The sequence below is a fragment of the Oenanthe melanoleuca genome, chromosome 3 (assembly GCF_029582105.1).
Source record: "Oenanthe melanoleuca isolate GR-GAL-2019-014 chromosome 3, OMel1.0, whole genome shotgun sequence".
NCBI classification, from domain to species: domain Eukaryota; kingdom Metazoa; phylum Chordata; class Aves; order Passeriformes; family Muscicapidae; genus Oenanthe; species Oenanthe melanoleuca.
The window spans coordinates 60,532,278-60,541,042 of record NC_079336.1 but is presented as its reverse complement, the minus strand read 5'-3'; positions in this window follow the sequence as shown (position 1 = coordinate 60,541,042).

Here is an 8,765-nt window from a genome sequence, read left to right as displayed (position 1 = left end):
TGTTTTGCCTGAGGGGAGCAGGAGGAAAGCTAGTGCTCTGGAGATCTTGGATAGTTGTCTCCCGGTCCTGGCACCAGCCCCAGCTCTTTCTGTGACAGCTTGATGACTCATTTTTCCTGTATGCAAGATGAATGTTTTAGTATTTACTTCCTTGGCAAGGTGAAACGATGATTAAATTATCTTGGTTTTCGCAGTCTGATGTACAGAGTGTGGTTAGCTGCAATGTGTGCACATCATCCCCCAGCAGCATGAGCACGGCCCTCAGCAGGAGGAGCTGCTTTCACCTCCTGCTCAGCCATGGAGGGAGGTGCCTGGATTTTCCCTTCCTCGGTTCCACACAAAGGTGGTTGTTTGTCTTTTATCTGAAGGCTTAGTGCAGGTATGGGTGTTTTGAAATCCCGGGGTTAACCATTCACGAAGATCCAGTGGATGTCAGCTGGCAGTCTGAAGGGGCCAGTTGTACTACACATCATCCTCATCCTTCTGTCAGGGCAATACCTCCCAGGAAGACAAATTTCACTCTAATTGTAACAATATTCTTTGAGTACAATGAGAAATGATACAAGAAGTTTGTGATGGCAGCAATATAAATCAGCACAGCAGTCAATGGGAACACCCCACAGGCCATTCATCCATACACTTCCATTAACTGCTGTTCATTCTGTGACTTCATTATTTTCCCTACTTTACTGCAAAAGATTTACAGGTCTGGACATTAAATCTGTCTGACTTCCCTAACAGAGTAGTAAACAACACTGCAATCTAAATTTAAACTCAATACCTGAGAGACCTACTCTCTGAGATTAGAGATAAGGGAATTTAGTGGAAAAAGATGCTCAGCTCTTCCAAGCCTCTTCATTACTTCTCAGTATTTCCAAAGACTAAATATCACCTTCACACTTTCCACCCTTTTCATCATGTGATTGGAGCTAAACTCCAGAAATTTCATATAGATTCACTAGAATTTCTAGAGCTTGTGGTTCCAATGCCAGCTTTTCCTTTCTGTAATGCAGAGGCCTACATTACAGAAAAGAGAGAAGGAGACTGAAGGAGCCTAAATGATCTGTCTGCTCCAGAGCCCCTAGTTGTACTCAGATATCAAGGAATGATGTCAAATTAGAGCATGAAAAAGACATCTTCATTTTTTTTCTGGTTTTCTTTTCTGGTTGGTAGCATATTTTTTCTGCTGGAAATTACATATATACTACAAATTCATTATTATCATTTACAGTGAGTTCATGTGTATTCCCTGTTGTGAAACTCTGATACCCAACACACTTTTCTTGAAAAAAACTTCTTACAGAAAGAGAGACCTTTCAGCATGTGACAGGAATGGTGATGGCTGTGTCAAGTGGAGATGCTGATGGCATTTGTATACCACCTTTGTGTTATTTATGACTTTTACCCATCCTCTTCCTGCCCAAGTCATCCCAAATACTTCTTGTGGCAGAAGAGTACTGAATTGTTGCCTAATGGAGCCTGCTCCTGAAAATCACAAACCTGAGATGTTCAAAGCAGCCACCAAGCCCAGAGTAATGAACACCTTCCTGTTAAGGGTATGTTTCTGTGGCAAAGCAAGTACAGTGGATGTTCTCTTATCTTCTCCTTTTTGAGTTTTTAGGTTGCCATGCTAGCTTTTTTTCAACTTTTCACCAAAATTATCTGCAGTGGCCTCTTTTAGTCCAATGCTGTGCCCAGCAGCAGGGGCTTTGAGAGAGGACTCAGTCTGCAGCACCCACTGCCTGGATTGTGTCTGCAGCACAGGGGACCCAAGAGGGAGGAGGTCCAGCCAAGAATAAGTTATGGTATGGAAAAGGACAGGGAAGATGGTGCTGGGAAAATCTCCTGAGATCTTGCTGTTCCAAGCACTGGCAGGTGGCCGTGCCAGACCCCCTTCTGAGAAGCTGTCTCCAGCTTGCTGGTTTTGCCTTGTAAAGGAAATAAAGTTTTGTACCTTGTTTGTAAACAAGTGAAGCCATGTCAAAAACACTCACTTCTCTTATCATTACTCCTCTTACCAGAAAATTACAACAGAACCTTGAATTTTGGCTAGGCATTGAGGTTAAAACACAAAAAGAAGTACTAATTTAAATACACAAGGTTTGCTTAGTTCTCTTCAGGCATCCTGCAAAACTAATTTTCTTTTCCTCCTTACCCCCCACCTGAGGCACCCATTGTCTATAATTCAGGATTCACTTGGGAATATATTTTCTCTTAGAAGCCATCCTTCCTTGTTATTTCTGATTATTTTTTTTCCCCTGGAACTTGCCATTTGTGGGAAATACTAATGATTTCTGAGTTTGATATAATCTGGGCCGAAGCTGAAAATGAAAAAGAGAAAAAAAATTACTTGAACTGGGAATAGGGCCTTTTTAGACAGCTTCATCTAACTAGAACACTCCTGAATTACTGTATACATTTTGTGTAATTTCAGGATTTCTGAGAGGTTCCTTTGTAAATGCATAATGCCATTGATTTTTCAGTGTAAGTGTTTGATTTTAGCCATGGATTTCAAGGAATTTTACAAAAAACATCCATATCATGGCCTTTATTCTAAGGAACGTGAGATTTTAAACTAGAGAGGATGATATGCTCAACAGCATACCATAAGTGTCTGGAGTTGCTGGGAAGAGAAGGCAGGTCTCCTGTAAGGAAAGTCAATAATTCACAACATATCCAGCAGTCTCCACTCCTGTATCTCAGCATGAACTGATGGTTTAATTGGCTATGCACACAATTTTGAGTCACTAATACAGGGTGTGTTGCAATTGAAGCTATTTCTGAATGACCTCTCTCAAAGCTTGCAGTTACATTTATTAATGAATATTATTCTGTGCTTACAGCATCTCATTTGTCTTGTTCTGTTGGCCTGTAAAAGAACAAAATGTACTATTCTTCAGACCTGAGCCTCCACAAAGAATGATGCCCTATTGGCATATAAAACTGGGGAAATATGAAATAACTAAGCTGCCTTTGGCACCTACCAATTCAAGTTGCTTTAGTAGAAAGTATAAGGTCAAAGTACTGGCAAATTCCTTCTCTCATCTGGAAGGAAGTGAGCAGAAATCTCAGAGGCAGAAAGTACATTCTTCAATGTGGAATTTTGCCTGGTAATATAACAGACTGAGCAGAGAGTGTGGGGGAGGAAAAATCCAATCAATTTAAGCAAAATGTAACAGACGCAGCTATGAGTAGGTTTTGTCTCTATTTAATAATAATGAAAAAGGTTTGAAAGTATAGCAATTAGTTGACAATTATTAATTTAAAGACAATTAGCTGGAAGAGATCTGTGAATGGCATCATCAAGGCTAAGAAAATATTTTCTGAGTTTAATTTTTCTTTTTTTTACATTGTTTTCATACAGTTGCAAATTATATCTCTTCCTTTGCTACGACACATCTTGTTCAAAGTCATTTTTAAAAACCTCACAGTTAATTTTTTGGTGAACAGTAGGACTTGAAACCAGAACCAGAATTCCTCTCCTCTCCTCTCCTCTCCTCTCCTCTCCTCTCCTCTCCTCTCCTCTCCTCTCCTCTCCTCTCCTCTCCTCTCCTCTCCTCTCCTCTCCTCTCCTCTCCTCTCCTCTCCTCTCCTCTCCTCTCCTCTCCTCTCCTCTCCTCTCCTCTCCTCTCCTCTCCTCTCCTCTCCGGCATCCATACAATTTTTGTTGGGCACTGGCTATAGCTGGTGCCTTCAGTCACAATTTGACCTATATGCTCAACACAGATTTTGGGGGATGCTGATAGCAGGGGAGTGATTCACTACCTGGCATTATTTGACTGTACCAGTCAGCATCTCCCACGAGTCTGGGGGGAAAAAAGCCTAAAAGTTCACACAGACCAATTAGCTATTCTGTGACAGATTTAAAGGCTGGAACATGTCTTCCATAAAATATACTTCCCCCTCACTATACTTAGGCATGTTCTCAGAACAATCACTCGGGATTAGCACTTGAAATAAAATTCATGTTGCAGCAGCAGCCATAACAGGGTTGCTACCAGCAGGACCCAGAGTGGGTGCATGCTGAGGGTAACAGCTGGTGCAGAGAAATGAATAGCCAGCCATTGTCCCTGCACCTGGCCAGGACCAGCTCCCACAGCCGGAGACAATGAACAGGGCAGACACGGAGACGATTGGTGTATTTTTCTGGAGAGAAATGAATTAAATTATTATTGTGGCAGAAGTGTATGATGTGTAGGAATTATGTATAAATGAGTGGTGATGAACAAGATCTTCCACTTTCCCCCATCAAAGAAAGCTTTTCAGTTCTCTTGCCTTAGGAACAGAAAGACCTTGGGGAGAGGGTCCTTTCACAAATGGAAAAGACGGGAATGGCCAGACCAGGAATGCAAATGAGCCTTCCGGCACACTGGACGAGACTCTAATCCTCATTATTCTTTGTGGGTGCAGGGGAGATTTCGATTGTTGCCTTTGTTAGCTGAATGCAATTGAGACATGACTTGCACAGGAGGCCCATCTGTTTATAAGAATGGTGGAGGATGGTGGGAGAATGGCAAGTGCTGAGCTCAGCCTGCCCTGCTGCTTGCAGTGGCGGGCACACACAGCTGCCACAAACCCTGGTGAAGTTTTCAGACACGGAATGTGGAATAGCTGACTGTTATCACCACAAAGGGCTTTGCCTGGTGACTGGGAAGGGACAGGTAAGCCTGCTGCACTGGCTGTGTTTAGGAGGCTGGAGAAAGAAACCTTGTCCCTGTGCTGCAGCTGCCCTGGTCCCATCACCAGGAAATAATGTCTGGGTCAGTGGGGCTGAGTTTCAGCACAAGACCATTATGCTCATGTTTTGCTTTGGAGTTAGGACCTTCACCTTTGATCATAAGTGCTGAAACTCCCTTGAGTTCAAGGGACTGCATACAGCACCACTTTCCCTGATTTCACGTACAGCACTGCAGTGCTTGGCAGCATCCCTATCACAGATATCTAAACCAATCTTCCCAGTCAATTGAGTAGTAGCAATCAGTAACAGCAGAACCCATCTCCTGAGATCTCATTATAAATCCCCAAACCCATGCGTTTACACATAATTAGTGATAGCAGGAGAGACTAATCCCCTGCCTGTTGCTCATCCCAGGGATGGCAAATGTTTCCCCAATGGATTTTTGGAAACTCAATTGAGTTTTTCAAAAGTAAACATCACAAAAGTGAAATATAGGCTTTCTCATTCCTTCTCCTTCAACAACTGTTGCTATATCATCTTCCTACAGTTGCAGAGAAAACTTGCCCATGCATGGCTTGGAGCCTTTGCAGAAAATAGCATCCATTATTCAAAGAATGAGTAACAGTCGACATATTATATGCTGTGTTTCCTTTTTTTTTCCCCCTCCCTTAAGAAATGGCAGGAAGAAATGCTAACTAACAACTTCTTTGTAGTAAACAGTAATGGAGGAATGGAAAAAATTCCAGGTTATGGATAATTTTGTGTTTTGCAGCTTCCCAAAAATCAGCAGGTATTCCCATGGAAAATCTGTACCTTGCCTATAATCTCAGCAATAACTATGTGAAATCGATACATTTTTCTTCAGCTTCATCACTTACCAACTTCTGAACAACAGCAGTGAAAGTGAGAAATTCCAGCAATTTTCCCTCAGTAGTTGCAAAAGCTATGAATGTTCTGCTCTGGAAGCAAAGCTCCCAAGACTTGAAAAATACTTGGGGCTTCACAAGAGTCTGTATTTGGTGAGCTGTCACAAATTACTTCTGAGCTGAGAAGCCCACATTTTCCCTGACAAACTTCACTGCCCAATTGCAACGAGCCTGCCTGCCACTATTCCAGACTAGGGACAGAGAAAGATGCTTCAGGAAACTCAGCTTTTAATGTCTTGAAAGTTGGAAGGCTATACATAACACTACTTAGGAAAAATGGTGAGTGGCTTCTAGGACCAAAACTACTTAGAGAGACTGAGTTGAAGAGCCAAAGTCACTTCATCTCTTGCTTTTGGGGTTTGGGCCAAAGCCATTGATGAGAGGGGGCTGCAGCACAGATATGTCCAGGCACTCAGCAAGGGGCTTTACTAACAGGGCACGGGAGGTGAAAGAGGCACCAGTGGAAATCACAGATGGTAGTGACAGAGTGAGAGGATGAGGGACTCATTTCTCCTCAGAGTGGGTATTTGTGAATGGCAACTAACTGGAGCACAGATGTGAGTTTTTAGTCACCTTAAGCAGCTGGATGAGCAGTAATCTGTTATCTGGAGAGGTGACAGTAATAGCTAGCAATAAATCAACCAAAGTACTCCATTTTATCTCCCATAAAGGATGTTTTACTTTTATTTCTTCATTATGAGTAGTTCTATTTGATCAGCTTGAACCCGGACATGAATGAACATTTGTTGTTCCATTCATTGTTTGGAGAACTGCAGAGGTCTGAGTTTTCACTATTTTAATCTTATTTCTTTTTAAATTTTTGCTTACATAAATGCACTTGCAAAGAAAATTTAGAATACAGGTTTTTTTGTATTAAATATTTCCAAGAGGAAGATTTCAGAATGATTCACAACATCTTCCCATTAGCTCTCTCTCACACTTTTTGACAGCCATGGAGTGGAATATGTCTCTCTCTCTGTCAGCAATTTAAGTAGAACGGCACTATTTTATCTTCTCCCATTTCTTGTCAATTTACCCTGATTACAAGTGTCTAGTCTGTATCTATTGAGAAAGTCTTGTTTGTTCCTACACCATCATTCTGATTAGGTGCAGTAATTTATTTCTGTTATTGATGCTTTCAAGCTCATTTTTAACCTCAAAGGAGATTACACCAAGAATGAAATACTGGCCAATACCTGTAAACCTAAAATATATTGCTTTGGGGAAGTTTTCTTCTCTGTAGAAAACAAATTTTGTACATTTTCTCAGCCTCTTGAGTCTTTCTATGTGGAGCTGTTTTGATGCATACAAATATGATGCTGTTTACACTACTGCAGCCATGTCTTAAGGTACCTTTTATATCCTAAATCAAAATGTGGTGAGATTTAACAATTTGTGAATGGCTGCAAATCAAGTAATCTAAGGTCTGCTTTCTGGGAGGTCAGCTTGCTAGGTCTTTGTATAGAGAAAGAAATAAAATATTAAAAATTACAAACAAGAATAAAATGCAGTGAAAGGTGGTATGTATTGCTAACATTTTTCTTGTTTACTTACTAAAGGAGATAGTATCTATTCTGATAAAAGAACTTCTAAGGAAGTATGGTAAATGAAAAGATCTAAGTGTAAACAGAAATCTAGTTAAGCTTTCCAATATTTGCGTGAATGGTATAACAAATTACCTGATTTTTAAAATAACTCATTTCAGAGTAAACTGGTCAGAATTATTCTGTCCACCATATACAGAAAGAAAAAGAGATAATTATTTTTGAGTCATGAAAAACAAGGCTTCTGCAAAGGATTGGATTGTGGAGATATAATTTGCAGGTTGGTGTAGACATGCTGCACTTGTCAGAAAGATGCATCTCCAGGACAAGTCCTGGCTGATGATGTGCAATAAGGACTTACAGACCCAAGCAAAACCACATCACTCCCATGGCACAGAGAAGGGGGAGGCCTCTGTGGAAGGGCTGGTGGAGACTCCTTATGTGTAGGGATCCTCATTACCACACAACCAGCCATGGGTCTAAGCAGGACGTGTGCCAGAGGGACTGTGCCAATCTCATTCCCCTGCCAGACCAGGCAAGGGAGATCAGGCAGCACACATGGTAGCATCAGTACTTGCAAACTTGTGGAAGAATTTGTTCAGCCCCAGAACATTACAGCAGGTCTCTGTGACTACTGAAACTGCCATGAATTACTTGATCTCTGCACTTGATGTCTGGGATCTCACTTTGAGAAGGTCTTCCCTATACACAGTGTGACCCTTGCAAGGGTGTAAAGGCTGACTGGACAGCACCAAGATTTGACTTTCCAAACCAGGAAGCTGAAATTTTGAGATATTACACTCATGTACCCTGCCATGGAAGTTACTCCTCCAGCTCTTCTGATTCATACTAAGGAGCTGCTGTCTTGGCTCAAACAGAACCATTTAGTCTGACACTCCACACCTACTCTGGACATTTGAATCAGACCCCTATTTCACATCCATGGAGTTTTCACCATTTTAGAGGAACATGAAGACTTGAAAAGTTTTTCTTGGAGGTTTGACTCCCTGTTATAACAGGGAAACTGTATGCCTGTGAAATAGTGGAAAGGATCCTTTTATTTTTTTCCTTTGTAAACCTACAGGACTAGGGGTAAAATTTGCTCTTGTGCAAACAGATTGATGTCCTGCAGCTGGGGTGGCTGGAATCAGACTTGTGGCCTCAGAAACTGGCCACAGTTTCTCCATTCCTCTGGTTTCTATATAGAAATGCAATTTAGAAGCTTCAAAACTGTGAACTAAGGTAGGCAGAACATTTAGCTATGGGAATGCAAGACACTGAAAATCACATAATTTCAGAACATTCCCACCAACACAAGGAACTTTTTAAAAATATCTCTGAAATGCTGATGTCTGCAGGCAAAAAACTAGGCTAATTGACTCAAAACTTCTTGTGATATCTGCTTCAGTAGTATTTGAAATACAGTGGTGAATTTTCTTGGGAAACTAAGGCCTTGGCTACAGATGATCCAGAATGTATGTCATTTTTAAAAGGGAAAGATTTGGGAACTGTTCCAGTCAAACAGTTTGCCCAGTTACTTCAGATAAAATTATGACTTACAAAATGTGGCACATTCAGAGATTTCACTCATCTTGACCTATCCACTTTGACTTGATC